Source organism: Lynx rufus, unplaced genomic scaffold (genome assembly GCF_022079265.1).
Source record: "Lynx rufus isolate CCGP_SWC_20201006 ecotype Redwood Valley unplaced genomic scaffold, mLynRuf1.p SCAF_1, whole genome shotgun sequence".
Classification (NCBI taxonomy): Eukaryota; Metazoa; Chordata; class Mammalia; order Carnivora; family Felidae; genus Lynx; species Lynx rufus.
Window position 1 is genome coordinate 23795748 of NW_025814823.1, and position 17029 is coordinate 23812776.

At 40.2% G+C, this 17029-nt stretch overlaps 1 long non-coding RNA gene across 1 annotated transcript in view; it reads right to left on the reverse strand.

Moving 5' to 3' along the window:
• LOC124512329 (uncharacterized) overlaps window positions 1-17029 on the reverse strand; it is an 802440-nt gene that overhangs the window by 400080 nt on the left and 385331 nt on the right. Inside the window, exon 2 of the long non-coding RNA XR_006962102.1 lies at window positions 12321-12543. This is a non-coding gene — a long non-coding RNA (uncharacterized LOC124512329). The remainder of the gene's footprint in view (window positions 1-12320; window positions 12544-17029) is intronic.

The following is a 17029-nucleotide window of genomic DNA, read 5'->3' on the forward strand; positions in this document are numbered from 1 at the left end:
CAAGTAAGACAAGACAAAATGAGGCACTACATAGAAAATGTGAATATAGTAGTGCAAGAAAAAAAAAACTCTTGGTATTTATTCTGTTCCTCACTTCCATGAGAATGTGTAGCAACACATTAAGTCTCCTTTCTTAGTCTTTATGTCTTTAGTCAACATAAAGTAGCGTAACCAGTATCAAGTACTGAAACTTACAGGAGGTATTACCAGTAACATTGTATTTAACAAGACAATACAATGAACAGATTCACCTACTAAGTATACCTAATGCAACATCTGTTTTCAGGAAGTGCAAAATGCTTTTGAGAATCTATTGTCATGGCAGCTGATTTCACTGCCGGAAATGTGAAACTCAAGTATCATGAGCATCTTTCTTCACAGGAGAATTAGAGATGATCTACATAGTAGATTGCAGAGGAAATCACAATTAGAATGCTAGTTTCTTTTTAACATTCTTAGTCAAAACTTCATCAATCCACATTGCTTTTTCTGAGGAATTAATTTACCTCCCTGAAAACTGAATCAAAAGAGAAGTGGAATCTCCTATGGCTATGTTGTCCAATAAAGCTGCCACTAGTCATGTGTGGCCTTTGAGCATTTGACCTGTGGTGAAACCCAATTGATATATTCTGCAAATATAAAATACACATCAAATTCTAAGTATTTAGCACAGGAGAAGTAAAGTAATTCATTAACAAGTATCTATGTCGATGGCATATTAAAATAACATGTTGGTTTCTTCTCACTTCTTAAGTATGCCTATTAGAAAACTTAAAATACCATGCAAAGCTCACATGTGTGGCTCACAATATATTTCTATTGGACAGCACTGCTCTGGAGCTTTGAATTTCTCTTTTCTCTACTTCTCCCCTAGATAACTCTTCTTTTTCTATCTCTTCCTTGCATCTCCTCCCTGCTGCTTGTTATTTTGATCTTTGTTGCTAATTCTTTCCTTCTTTATCTAGTTCTCCCCCTGGGATTTGCCGCAGAGAGAAAGCAGAAGGTGGTTGGAGGGAGGGAGGAAGTGAGATAATGAAGTGGGAAGTGCTCTGTGGCTCAGTGTCTTCATTTTGTGTATGTATGTCTATCCACTTTCGAAGTTGACTCTTCAAAGATGAAACAACTAGGCAAACATGGGATGCAGCCTCTCCTTCCCTCATTCTCCAAGGGAATCATCTCCAGGTACTGCATTTGCCTGAGGAGACAAATGTCTTTTTCCTCAGAGGGAGCAATAGAGAGCTCTTTCACAGATCCTGTCTTCACCAACACCTGGACTTGCCCCTCAGGGCAAGTATCTAATGTGATCAGTAAGACTTGGAGGAAAGCCTGACAACTATTGGACCATAAGAAATAAGGGTCACTACATTAAACCTCAAGCAGCACCTGGGTCCTTCTCTCTTGAGTTCTTAGACCTCTGTTGTAGGAGGAGCCATTTTTTTTTTGAGCCCAAAATTCCAAGTCTTAATCCCAAGAACCTGTGAATGTTATTTTACAGGACAAAAGGGACTCTCAAAGTGTGATTAAGACAAAGATCTTGAGATAGAGAAATTATCTAGGATTATCTGGGCATACTCAATGTAATCACATGGGTCTAAGAGTGAACAAGTGATTCAAAGAGAGAAGGGGATGTGATGATAGTAGCAGAGGGAGATGTGGGGTGGCAAGAAATGTGAGGAGCACCTAGGGGCTTAAAAAAAAAAAAAAGAAAAGAAAAGAAAAGCAAGGACACGGATTCTGCCCTAGAGTTTCCAGAAGGAACAAGCCTTGCCAACACCTTGCTTTTAGGCCATGGAGACAGATTTTAGTCTTCTAACTTCCAGAACTATAAGGTAAGAAATCTGTGTGGTTGAAGCCACTAAGTGTGTGTTAATTTTTTGTGTTAATTTGTTATGGCAGCAATAGGAAACTAATATGTCCTGGAGAACCTCAGATGCAGCTAATTCTTTCAGGCAGTACCAACCAGTGGGGCCAGTCCAGTTTAACTACACAAAACTAGCCTGAAAACCAAGGCTGTGAGGTTTCTAAGGGTTTGGTGTGAAGGAAGCCCCAATGCATTCCCTACTCCGGTCACTCCAAAAAGCCCTGGAAACTTCATTCTTTCCCCCGCTTCACCCAGTTGTCTATGTTTATTCTAGGTCTGTCAGAAGCCTGAAGGAAAGGGTATATGGCAGGACTCACAAAGGGAAGCCTATTCTAGATCTCTAACATCCTGTTTAAACTTGCTTTCAGACTTATGACTTCAAGAAGCAAAGGATCCAGTTCCAGTGCTGCTTCCAGACTTCCTCTCCTCAAATGCCTCGAACCCCACTTTCACTTGCCCTATGATTCAACCCTATATCTTAATATTACATGCATTTATGGAGTGCCTTCTAGGTACCCTGCTTTATGGCAGACATTGCAGCGGTATTCTAAAATGTACATGGAATGTTTTTTCTTCAAGGAAATACTTTCAGAGAGAACAAGTTCTAGATATATGAAATGGGGAATGTGCAAAGAATCTGTGGCTATGTCAGAAAATGAATGGTTCAAAAAAAAAAGGTTCAGATTATAAATGCAGTGGAATTTTTTAGGACTTTATTTGTTCATAATAATGGTATTTATCCTCACCTATTTTGTTACTTGAAAGATTTAAGGCAGCTTGATTGTAAGCATTTAAATATACATACAGTGCTTTGCAACTTATAAAGCGAATTTACATACATATTATTTTCACAATTCTGTGAAATCAGCAATAAAATCTTCACTTGTACCATAAAGACAGATGAGAGTCTGAGAAGTTCATGTACTTTCCAGAAGTTTTACAAAGAATAATGGATGGAGTCTGCAGTAGAACCCAGCTCCTGTGGACTCCAAGTCTAGCCACATCTTTCCTCAATTATATATCAGAAACTTCATGTGAGTTTTCATCTATGGTTTGGTTCCAAAGCTGGGTTCTAAGCAAAGAGACTGATTAATACACTTCTTCATAACTCACACCATAAGTTACCATCAGGCTGGCATAGTCTTGCAGCTCCTGATGAGAGTTAAAAGGTCACAAGACTTCAACTATACAAAACTAATCCTTCTCAGAGAGGAATAGGTTAAACAATTGGGATTTTAAAAAAAACTTTTTTTTAATGTTTATTTATTTTTGAGAGAGGGAGGGACAGAGTGCAAGCTGGGGAGGGGCAGAGAGAGAGAGAGAGAGAGAGGGAGACACAGAATCTGAAGCAGGCTCCAGGCTCTGAGCTGCCCTCACAGAGCCCGACGTGGGGCTTGAACTCATGAACCTTGAGATCATGACCTGAGCCGAAGACAGACGCTCAACCTACTGAGCCACCCAGGTGCCTCAGGACTTTTTTTTTTTTTTTAAGTACAGTTGACACACAAGTTTACATTAGTTTCAGGTGTACAACATAGTGATTAGACAGGTTTATATATGCATAGGTTCGAAGAATTAATATTATTAAAATGTCCATGTTACCCAAAGCAATCTATAAATTCAGTGGAATATCTATCAGTGCCAACAGAATTTTTCACAAAACTAGAATAATACTAAAATTGGTATAGAACCACAAAAGATCCCAAATAGCCAAACCAATCACGAATGAGGAAAAAACTCAAAGTACCACAATTCCAGATTTCAAGATACACTACAAAGCTGTAGTAATCAAAAGAAAAAGACACTTATATCAACAGAACAGGATAGAGAGCACAGAAATAAACCCATGATTACTGAGTCAGTGAATTGAAAACAATCGGGATTCTGAACTGTAACAATAGAGTAACAAAATTTGAGTAAAGACAAACAATACTGAAAACCTAGGTTAGATTCTCAAATAACAGGAACAACAACAAAAAAGTGCTAAAATAAACCCAAGCATATCAAAACACAAACTGCAACCATCATTACTTAGTTGAATGTCTTTTCTTACATAATTTGGTTCTTATGTAGGTCATCTTTTAAATAACACACACAAAGTGAAAGTTTCCAATTCCAGTAGCTTTTTAAATAAGTGTTTATGGGGGAATTTTGTAGCTACTTTTCCGCCTGTCCACGCGTTACTCCCCAACCCAACCCGCAGCAACTTTGGAAATAAGCACTCCCATCACCAAAGGAACAGAGCCTGGCCAGTCAGAGTTCCCCATTCGTTCTTGGGTATGTGGTGGTTAGTCGAGGAGTGGACACATGATCCATGAAGGGCCAAAAAAAGTTTTTCCCTTTAACAAAACCTTTGGAAAAGGAAGCTCTATTTAAGCCGCTGTTACTTCAACCAACAGGCAGCCAGACTGTAACTTCCCAGTGACCTGGAGAAGCCTTTGTGCAGAATCAAGTTGAGCAGGGCCAGGCTAACAAAAAGCTGCATGAAGGAGAGAAGAAAGGTCTGGTGGTATGAGGTTCTGTTCTAGACCCAGGGGCTCTGGACCCTGGAGCTCCTCCTTTGAGCTTGTGAACTACTCTCAGCACAGTCAAGCTATGTTCGCCAATAAATTTTATCTTTCCTCAAGGTAGTTTGTTTGGAAGAGGAGAAGGAACTTGCTGACTCTGGGATGAAGGCTGTGGCAGGCTCCCCCCCCCCCCCAGTTGTAGATAATGTGACATATCAAACATTTGGACATTACCTAGCAGGAGTGTAGGAACTCCCACAAGACCTTGCGCACCAGGCCTCATTTCTTCCTCTTGTTTGAGCTAGAATGGCTTTCTACTTGTTAGGAGATTTTCCTAAACCTAGGGGCTGATGGCCAGGAGTGTGATGTGATATCAAAACAGGGGGAAATGTATAGGGGCTGAGGGAGACAATGGCTATTAAGAATTTAATTCAACCAACCCTGAAGTTTTCTAGGCATTACAGATTCACTAGTAAATAACAGAAAAAGTCATTCCCATCAAATCTATTTTTACATTACCAGAAGTGGTCAGTTCTGTAAAGAAACTTTCTTGACTCTTGGTCAAGGAAGGCTTGTATAAAGAGATATTTAAGCTGAATGACAGCAAAGAGAAAGCTAGGTAAAAATCTGGAGACAACAAAAGTATTCTGGGGCTCTAAGAAGGGAGAAGTTGGTATATTTGAGGAACAAAAAGAAGGCTGGTATGGATGGAAGGCAATATAAGTGTAGTGCAGGAGTTTTCAACATCAACTTGTCAAAAAAATTTTCATGTTTAAGTTTTGAGAGAGACAGAGAGACAGAAAGAGAGCGGGAGAGGGGCAGAGAGCCAGGGAGACAGACTCTGAAGCACACTCCAGCCTCCAAGCCTTCAGTGGAGAGTCAGAGGTGGGGCTTCAACTTAAGGAACCATGAGATCACAACCAGAGCCAAAGTTGGATGCTTGACCGACTAAGCCACCCTGTGCCTCTGGGGCTGGATATTTAAAAGAGGATGCAAAGTTACTATTAGAGATAACATGAAATACACTGAGATACTCAAGAGAATCAACTGAAAAACAATAAATATATTAAGATCTATGGAAACAAACTATAAAACATTCCTGAAGGACAACACAAGTCACAAAAAATGGAAAAGCACGTTGTGTGCTTTAGGAAGACTTGACATCAAAAGTGTTTAAATTCTGTACAGTGAATCTGTAGATCCAACATGATTCCAATAAAAATACCCACAGGATTTTGTCCTCACACTAGATAAGGTGATTATAACATCATATGAAAATATCAAGAAGCCAAGAATGGAAACATTACGAAAAATAAGAGTAATGAAGAGAATTAGCTCTATCGGTTATTTAAACATGTGAAACTTAGTTACTGCAACGTGATGCAGGTTCAAGAATAGACAGAGGTGAACAAAAACAAATCCTCTAATACAAACAAATATAAGTATTAATTCAATAAATAATAAAAGTGGTATCTCAAATCAATGGGGGAAATATTAAGAATTACATGGTATTGGGATAATTGGAAAATATTAACTGGATCTGAACCAACAACACTTCATACAAAAATAAATCAATGGTTTAAATGTATATGTAAAAAAGAAGGTCTATAATTACTAGGGGAAAAAAAAACTTAGAGAATTATTTATAACCATGAGGTATCATAGGGATATTCAGATCATCATCATCATCATCATACTAAGCCCCCAAAGTAATAGCTGCCACCTATATTTGCTATTTTTGTACTGGCATTTTCTATTTTATATTGTTAAAAGAACCTTCTGTTACCAATTTCAGTGGTTAACTACCTTTTAATCATTAAGAATTCATTATATAGCATTAGCTCTAATTAAAATATACTATTCTATGTGAGGGGTGCCTGGGTGGCTCAGTTGGTTAAGCATCCGACTCTTGGTTTTACCTCAGGTCATGATCTCACTGTTTGTGGGTTCGAGCCTCCCGTTGGGCTCTGTGCTGACAGTGCAGGGACTGCTTGGGTTCTCTCCCTTTCCCTGTCTCTCTGCCACTCCCCACCTCCCGCACAAGCACGCATTTTCTCTCTCAAAATAAATAAATCTTAAAAAAAAGAGACAATATTCTTAAGACTTAAAAGAAAATAAAAGATTGAAAAATGTGACCATAAACATTTAGAAATACTCATTTACTCACTTTAAGAAAAGCCAAAAGGAAAAGGATACATTGAGAAAACAGATTTGCAACCTTATCACAAAGGGCTCATTTAACATATTAAGTAAGAGCTTCTACCAATCAACAAGGATCAGCAACCCAATAGAAAATCGGGTGGTCTATTTATCATTTCTCACTTTTTTTCATGTTTATTAATTTTTGACAGAGAGACAGCATGACTGGGTGAGGGGCAGAGAGAGAGGGAGGCACCGAATCTGAAGCAGGCTCCAGGCTCTGAGCTGTCAGCACAGAACCCGACGTGGGGCTCGAACTCATGGACCACGAGATCATGACCTGAGCCAAAGTCGGACACAACCAACTGAGTCACCCAGGCACCCACCATTTCTCACTTTGACATTGTTTAGAACCATCTAAATATATCATATTTTCAAAAGACTTAATAAAAAATTTTAAGAAAATAGTGATTACTTGGGCTAGTGTTGGTTATGCTTCAATAAAGACTGTTACACATAAGTACTGACTTGTGTGAGTAGGTATTTTAATAGAAATTGATGAATGTTGAGTTTCATAGCTGAACTGATACAGTATGAAAATTAGTACATGAACTAGTAAGACCGAAGACTGATCCAAGAACTGAAGAAGCAGTTCCTAACCAGAGGTAATTGTAAGAACTTAAACGCATTACACAGCCACTTTCCCCTTTCGTCATCACCAACTGTCAAACTGACAGAGATTTTAGGGAAGGTTTTAGACTTTGAGGGGAAGAGGGGAAGGGCCAAACTGCACATTTAGGAAACCTGATTTTGTTCTTCGGAGGCAAGGTGATCAGAGCAGACCTCTGGGTTATTAAGTAATAAAGCACTAAACTAGAAGTCACAAAACCTAGACCCCAAGTTTATCTGTGATGTCAGATAGGATACTTAGACACAAAATGAAATGATACAAAGATCTGAATATCCCCAGTATCCCAAGTTTCTAGCATGGGGCCTTGGAACAAAGGAAGGAACCAATTCTAGTTCTTTCACTCATCTTTCTCATCCTGATAACGGTATTGTTTACATGACAATCTCTGGTGGCTTGTGAACAGTTTGAGGCAGGTGTATTAGTTATCATTTGATTGCACCACACGTATCAGGGGGAAATTATCACATGGGGTAAATAAGGGAAAGTATTCTTTCCCTCTCACATTAAAAATCACTGTCATCAAATTTGAGAAATCCCAGAGTGGTGTGGCAGCTTTACAGCTATCATAAGAGACTCGGGCTTCTTAACATGTTGTTCACCATCCTACTATATGGCTTCCACTCTTAAGGCTCCATCATGTTTTTGGAGGGCTGTGAGGGCTTAAGCTGCCAAATCCAGTATGCATATAATTATTAATGAAAGAAAACAAACACCGGAGATCATATGTTATATGCGGCAGTTGTCAATTTATTGCCTCTAAGCTCCAAATCAGCTTTCCAAGAGTGGTGCTTACCCCTACTGATATTCGCCTTTGCCAGTTCATTCAGTATTGGCCTTATCAGTAAATGGCTCTGTGGAAATACTGCAGCGCTTTGACTCCTAGTTCTAGAGTACTGTTTCGAACATGCATGTAGCTGGCAGACTGGCATGGGTAGCCTGGTAGCACTCATACTGGCAGCCCTTGCAGACCCACACAGGCCTGTGTCCTCCACTAGGAGGGAGACAGTTACTTCCAGCAGGAGTGAGAGCCTCTCCATGTCCAAGCCCCAGAGGTGAGGGCGGAACCTTTAAATTCCTATCGTCTGCCTTGATCACTCTAAGCCCCGGAAGCAATAGCTGCCACCTACATTTGCTATTTTTGTACTAGTATTTCATATTGTTAAAGTTATATTGTTAAAAGAATCTTCTTTTACCAATTTTCATGGTTATCTACCTTTTAGTCATTAATAATTCATTATATTAATTTTCTTCTGTTACAATTACTGGTACAGTTTCTATCTTCCGATGGGAACCTGTCTGTTGACCATGTGATTCCACTTACACGAAATTCAAAATTAGGCAAAACTAATCTATGGTGACAGAGATTATCTCTGGGAAGTATAATGACTGGGATGGTCCTAATGGAGCTTTCTGGGGTTCTGGGAATATTTTACATTTTCATCTGGGTAATGGTTTCATAAGTATATGTACATGTAAAATTCCATTAACCTACCTGATTAAGATTTATACACCTTCCTCCAGGTAAATTACTCCTCAGTCACAATAGTGGGAAAACCCTATATTACAAACTAGAAGGGGGGTGGGGGTGGTAAAGGGATTGGTAAACACAACTCTTTACAGCCAAGCCAACTCCCTTTGAGCAGTTTCTCTGCCCCCACTACAAGTATTCTGAATGCCACAGGCTTAAACAAAACCATAAGACCAGTATTAGCTGTGAGAAGGGATAAGTGATAGTGTACTTAGCTCAAAATCAGACTTGTGATAGCTAACAAGGAAGGAGAGAAGGGATGCTGGTGTAGGCAACTAACAGTCTCTGCCACAACCAGTACTATATAAAATTTACTAAATATTTATTCAGTGATAGTCATTGGAGTAAGCCTTGGGGAGGTAGCCATAATTAACTGGCAGGACCCCTGCCATCATGGAGATTACATTCTAGCACTTGGCTCTTAGTAGATCCTCAAAAACTTTTGCTGAATAAATAAATACATGAATGGCAAGGCAGTGAATGAAGGAAGCAATATTTGTTTCAATGGGAAAAAATTACTTAGGGAACTGCAACCATAGCTATGTTGAAAACAGTATCTGCATCACATGGAAGAAGTGAGCTATCTTTGACAGGCAGGCAGGGCTGATACACCATGCACAATTATAAGTTTTAGAAAGCTACAAATCACCCCACAGAAATGACTTCTCGGTGGACTCCAGAGCTGAATTCCTACTACTGGGAGTAGAGATCTATACATCAATGCCCAGCTAGAGTTTGAGGTCTCCCAGACATATGGTTTTAAATATAATGATTAAAAACAACAACAACAACAACAACAACAACAACAACAACAACAACAACTAAAAAGCCCAAGAGCCAAATTCCGGGGAAATACATGCTGCCCTGAAAGATAAGGAAGCGTTATACACCAAAAGCTTGTCAGGGAACAGTTCACCTCGGATGAGATCTCTGAACCTCAAGGTTGAGTTTAGCTGCAGAAGGTTCTGCACCTTTTTTAGGGCCCTCTAAGGTACTTTTGGGGCTCTTATCACTGGGCAGCACACATACAAAACAAACAAACAAATTTAGAGAGCTGAATTGGACGAGATCCATTGCCTGCCTTAAGAGTGGGCCATGAAGAAGATCACAGGGTGTGGGCTTGAAGTTATCACTAGAGAGGGCAAAGCGGGGCAGAATTTTGAGGGAAGAAGATTCATAGGACAATAGGAAGAGAAGAGAGAAGCAGCTGTAGTCATAAATGTTTCAGATGCCAGAGCACACAATTCAAGAGGAATGCCTGGATGACGGATAGTATATCAAAGCATGTTAGAATGGAAATGCAAAGACACTGGCTACGAAATTTTTAAAAATGGCACTGAAATCCTATATTGAGGCTGGTCCCCCCCCCCTAAATTAGAGAGATTAATGGAAAAAAAATAGCCCAGGAGGACAATCCTCCTGCTCCCTAGGTGTGGAGCTATGAGCAACGACCTCTTTAAACCCAAGTATTATCAACCATAACATGGAGGATTGTAACATAACCGGAGTAGCCGCCAAAAAAATAAAGTTCCTTAGAGGATGATTAAACTTTATCTGCCGGATAGGTACTCGCTCTTAAGGGAAATTTTACGAATGAATCATAACTCATAAAATGCATTGCCATTTCCCGTCTGGAAATGAGAAGTTCTAATAGACACTAGCTATTTAACAGGTGCCTTGTACAAAATGTTTATTCAAAGCAGACCTTCTGTATGTTTAGTCAATTCATTTTATAATGAGATGGAAATGTTCCTGTAATGATGCCCAACTGTAATGGAAGGGTTTGTAATAGGATGCTCTGGTATAAAGAATACTGAATCATGCTTCTATGTATTTATTCACTTATTTACATACACCCTGACTCATTCTAAAAAAAGAATTTTAGGTGATTTGCAACAGAAACACAATAACATGATAAAATACAACTGAAAAGGGGGAAAAAAACAGTTCAGGGCAAAGATAAATTAGAAGAGCAGGTCATGACACAGTGGAAAACAAAATAAAGAAATGTATTCTGTAAGGGATTACACACTTGCTATAATTTATTTCTGAATGTTTCTGAACTTTCCTGAAACAAAGACAAAAGAGACAGACAGTTAATAGTTCTCCTTCTCTCATGGGAAGAATAAAACCATACTATTTCCTCAGACGGGCAAGGAATCCAATGATCTGAATTACAGAATGAATTGTACCATCTTGGGTAAGACCTCCAATATCTTTGGGTATTTTTGGTTCTTCACAGAAGGAAGAGCTGGGGTATTTGATCAAGTGATGGAGTTCTAGCTAATGTTATCAGTGGAAGGGACCTGTGCCCCTTTGAAATCAAACCTTCCACGGGTGACCTCCTTTGTTTCATTCTCTGCAGGCTGCAAGCCAGTTCTCAGAGTTTCCCAGGTTGGGATCTATAACAAGCAGACTCTGAGCTGCGTGTATGTTAGGTCATGACTAGGGACCAATGGAGGGTAGGGGGAAAGCAGAGCTATGAAGCAGGCCTGATGACAGTTGTGGCTCACCTCGTGGGATTTCAAGAGCTAACAAAGCCCAAGAGAGTGAGCTAATGTTGAGCAGAAACGGTTAGTGTATCTACTTCAGTCACTTTCTAGATGTGGGCCACTCCAGAAAATGACGCTGGGTCAGGCCCGTCTCTAAAGCTGAGGCTGTCCCTAAAGAGCATGACATCTGAAGGCATTCCAACAGCTGGAGCATTAAGTCCTTCTTTGAAGGGGCATCTGAATGCTGCATCTCTATATCCACCACACAGGGCGACCTTCCAAGACACAAACTAAACACAGCTGGGTCCAGCCCAGCATCCCTAACCCCCCATTCTTTATGCTGAACAATTTTGGGTCCCAAAGATTATCTGTTACATCAGCTAGTTGTATTATTTGACACACACACACACACACACACACACTCTTTAGACATGCTTAACACTCGAATAAAAGACAAATTCTCTAGTGCCTATGAACTGGAATGAATATTCCTACTTAATTAAACTGAGAGTTAATACAGAGTCGGAACAGAGCTGTGAAGTTGACAGAATTGGCCTTCGTGGCTTCAACTTGTGTTCTGTGACTTTCTCATCTTCCCGTGCCCTGTCAGCCACTCTCCAACCTACTTCATAAACCAAATATGTATATTCACGCTTCTCATACTTGTCACCTTTTGAAAATCTTTTATCATCTTCACACACTCAACACTACTTCTAATAAAAGTTATGAGTTTCTCCCCTGGGGAATGTATTTTTAACTCCAGAAATAAAGAGATGTGACCATTACATGGAATATCACACACACACTGAAAGAGTTGAAGGGAATTTTGAGATAATGGCAACTCAGCCTATCGGCCAGGAGGGAATACAGTTGTGTTTTTAAGATCAGCCCTCTCTTCAACTACATAGATCCAAACCTGAGTCCTATACGGCCTTAGGCTACACCAGATAGGAAGTAAAATGTCATTAATTCATAAGACTTACCCATATTTATCTCTGAGGAGTCTTGTGGGAACTCTCAAGTAGTCTTTTCATACTCTTCTGCTGGAGTCCCCTCATTACTGGCGCTGATTGCCTGAGAACCCAGGTGAAACAAGACTTACCTCTGCAACCATAGTCCCACTGAGGAGGCTGGCATTTGTGGCAAGGATGCTGTTTTTACAAGCTGCCCAAGTGCTCTGAGGTGTTGGTGTGGAGTCACTAGCAGAGCGTTCTTTAGGTTGGAGCTACTGTTCCAGATGGAAGGATAGAGAAAGTCTCTTCCACTGCAGGGGTCAGATTCTTGAGTGAACACTGTTGATGCACCCTAATGTCCAGAAGAATCCCCTGTAAGAATAGTACCTCATGAGAAGCTACACTGATTTAGAGTATAACCACCTCTCTCCAGATGTCAGTCCTCAGTTCTTGGAATTGCGTCAGCTGGACTTGGCCTGGAGGGGCCATGATGACAAAACACTCTCAGGGAATAGATGCCAAGTATCTTCTTTTACCCATTTGCCATTACAGGAATATACATTCTCATTCTCCTTTCATCTAAAAATCCTTATTCACAATGACTCCTGGCAGCAGCCCTCCTAGTTCATATCCAAACACAGCTAAATCCCAGTTTAGAGATAAGATGGGACTTGCACTACATATACAAAGAAGTAAATTTAAGAAACAGGGCAGTAAATAATAAAAGCATTATCAGTATAGTAATAGCTAACATTCATTAAGGGCTAACCATGTACCAATTACTGTGCTAAATGCCTCCTAAGCAATTTTTGATTTAACTACTATCAAGCACTATGCAAAATATATTATTACGTTTCACCATTAAAAACAAAGTAAAATAAAGTACAGAGAGTCAAATAACATCTCCAAGTATACAAATCTAGGAATTTGCTGAGCCTAAATATAACCCCAAAGCTTAAATCTGCAACCACTGTCCTCTGCAGTTAGTTACAAGGCATTGACCCTCAAATTAGGCCCAGCTTAAAGAATTCGAGGACTCATTTCATTACAAGTGGTTAGATAAAATGTTAGACAGCTTAGTTGACTCTGGATTTTGTGCTATCTTAAATATACACAAAGACCCCATAAAGCCAAAAGAATAAGAAATAATAAGTAATAAGGAATTCTACCAAGAGCAGAACATCCTTCTGGGTAGGATGCTATGCAATTAAAGGCACCATTACCTACCCACTGTCTTTCACAGAATCTAAACATCACTTAGGCTCCAAGTCTCTTGGATCTCCAGGAGACCCAAATACAAAGAACAGCTGAGTAGAGAAAAGGATTCTGTTTCTGATGGGTACCAAGAGACAGAAGGGGTGGAAAATAACAAAGAGGGATTAGATTTCCAAGAGGGGGTGGGTCCAAAATAAATTTCATTAACTAGCCAAGGTAAGCCCTGATCCTGGACACATATAAGGCATCTTGTAGTATTCATGTATTTTCAGCGTACTATATTCAATACCTTCCTTCAATTCCCATAATCTTTGACATCTTTGCTATGTGACACTCCCCCCCTTCCCTATGCTATCTTCCTGTCTCCCTCCCCACAACAACTCCCTTAATATCATAGTATCGGTCAGTTTGGGCTGCACCAACAACCAACTTCTAAAATCAATGGCTTATAGGGGCGCCTGGGTGGCGCAGTCGGTTAAGCGTCCGACTTCAGCCAGGTCACAATCTCACGGTCCGTGAGTTCGAGCCCCGCGTCAGGCTCTGGGCGGATGGCTCGGAGCCTGGAGCCTGCTTCCAGTTCTGTGTCTCCCTCTCTCTCTGCCCCTCCCCCGTTCATGCTCTGTCTCTCTCTGTCCCAAAAATAAATAAACGTTGAAAAAAAAAATTTAAAAAAAAATAAAATCAATGGCTTATAAAACTTATTTATTTCTTGTTCACATTATATAATGGTTGCAGGGTAGGACACATGATGAGTAGCTACCATCTGGTCCATGCTGTTCTCATAGTGGGGGACAAAATAAAAGAAACAGCCATTCCACAAACATTAATTAAAGCTTGTGCTCAGATGTGGTATTTGTTATGCCTGCTAACAATCCATTGGCTTAAGCGAAGGAATGCACTTTATCCACTGTGGTTGGTGGAGAGGATGTTAAGGGTGAGGAGAAAATGAATATTTGTCACTTCTCTACCCAATCACAAAACTGACCCTCTCTAAATGCTGTGTGCTCTAGATTTCTGTCCTTGCTGCCTTTTCTTATCCCACTACACATTTTCCTTAAACCAACCCGTCCGTATCCATGGTGTCAATTACCAATACTTTCACATCTGGTATCCTTAGCACCACTTCTCTCCTTGATTTCAGGCACACATTTTCCCCATGTATTGACTACCTGTACCCAAATACCTCCAGTACCACAAATGCAAGTTATGCAAAAAAAACCTTATCAATTATTTATCTTGATATTCCCTAAATTTGTGCTTTCCTTTCATGCTGTGATTTATCTACTATAATCCCTAGTCCTTCTGTATGTTAATCATGAACACAAAGCCTTGACTCATCCTTCTCCTTCTCTCCCTAAATCCAAAGATCACCACAGACGCATTCAGTCTGCTCTACTCCCCACCCCTACTGTCCTGGTCCATGGCCTTGCTGTCCTCAGTCAGCAGTGAGCCACTGTAATAGGTTTCTAACTGGTCCCCCCTTCCCGTGCTTCTAACATTCCATGATATTTTTTGAACATGACATGCATGCTCTCATCTCAGGGTCTTTGCACTTACTTTCTACTTCCTGGGTCTCAAAGGGTCCTCCTCCCATATGCCCATGGCCCCTGCCCTCACTTCCTTCTAGTCTGTAATCAAATATTGTCTTATTTGACAATATTTGTCTTTCCCTGACCACCCAAAATACAGTACTTTCCCTACAACTTAGCACTATTTTTTTTAATTCCTGCCTTTTTTTTAACTTTTATTTATTTTTGAGAGACAAAGACAGAGACAGAGGGAGAGAGAGAGAGAAGCCCAAGCAGACCCTGTGCTGTCAGTGCAGAGCTGACACTGGGCTTGATCTCCCAAACCACAAGATTATGACCTGAGCCTAAATCAAGAGTTGGACACTTAACTGCAACACCCAGGAGCTCCACTCCTGCTATGTTCTTATTGGATGTATCAATACCCATCATTTTATTTATATAATTATTATAGATTTGCCATTTGTTAAGCATCTGCTGTCTCCCTTCCCGAGGGCCAGAGATACATCTGTTTTATATTTCCTCTCTCTCCAGTCCCCAGAACAGTGCTGGGCATGTGAAATACTTGTTAAATGAAAAAATAATAAATTCCTTTTCTGCTTATTAATCTATCTTGAATAGATTCTGTTTTGTGCAAATGTATAGGGTGATAAAGGCTGCTACTCTCCCAGAAGCTTCTATATCCTGGAAACATAAGCTACTGTAGCTTCCAGGCCTGCCTTTAAGATCCTGTCTGATTCTATCCCTGGACTCGTTTTATCAGATCTATTCCTAGGTGATTTGTCTACAAAGAATGCCTTTAAGTATCTAAACAAGGGTGAGAAGCATTTATCAATAATAAATCTTTGTAAATTTCTTTGGAAACATTCAGTATTAAACAGAAACACTTATGGGGCACCTGGGTGGTCGGTTGAGAGTCTGACTTTGGCTCAGGTCATGATCTCACAGTTCATGGGTTCGAGCCCCACATAGGGCTCTGTGCTGACAGCTCAGAGCCTTGAGCCTGCTTCAGATTCTGTGTCTCTCTCTTTCTCTCTCTGCCCCTCCCCCACTTGTGCTGTGTCTGTCTCTCAAAAATAAATATTACAAAAAATAAAAAACACTTCTAAACTATAAACAATAGTAATTGAAATTAAAGCTATATAGTTGATTTGCAAAAGTGAAAGCTGTAATACTAATTGTCATGGTATGTGAGCTTTAGATGATTTTTCAGAGAAAGCTGCCTGATGATCTCTTGAGGAAGAAATGTTGGGGCACAGACGTAGTAAAGACTAGTTTTCTAGAAAAATACTTGTAATACCTCTTCCAATGGCCCTTTACTCTTTACTCTTGCCTAATTTGCCATTGAGTATAATCTCCTCTTGGCTCCCACTCCAGAATCTCTATCTGGCTCTAGTCTTTCTTCTGTCCTCTTTGGAAGTTAGTATATCTCCTTCTAGGCATAAACTTTACAACGCGTACCACTACTAACGTGTGGCTATTTAAATTAATTAAAAGCAAAGAAATTAGAAACTCAGTTCTCCAGTTACCCTAGTCACATCACAGGTGCTCAGTAGACACATGTGGCTGGTGGCTACCATATTGGACAATACAGAATGTTATAGAACATTTCCATCATCTCAGAAAGTTCTATTGGACAGCACTTCTCCAGACCCTTAGGCTCCTACTTCTAGAATCCTGTTTGATTGTTTAACTTGTTTACTCTTCAACCTTTGCCTCAGGTTACAATTCCCACTGCAGTTCCAGCCCCAGGAGTTGTAGCAATGGGCTAGGCCAGCCCTGAGACATAGCAAGGTAGGGATTACATAGCGGCAATCTGCTTTCAGATCTTCATTTACATTAAAGGTAGTAATGATGTTCAAGTTGCAGGTTGCTGGAGAGCAAAGAAGAAGGGCTGAACAGAGAAGACTCTGCTGTATAGGAGAAAGGGCAAAGCAGCAAGAGGTAACAGGGATGTGGTGGTAAATTCCAGGGAAACTGAGGTAATTAAAGCTTTAGGGAAGTGAACAAACTAGTTAAGAAAACAGGCAGGACCATTGAATGGTTTGCTTCCTTGTCAACACGTAAGAGTCATGAGAATCTGACTCAGGAGAGCCAAAGGTTTTGCTTACACCTGG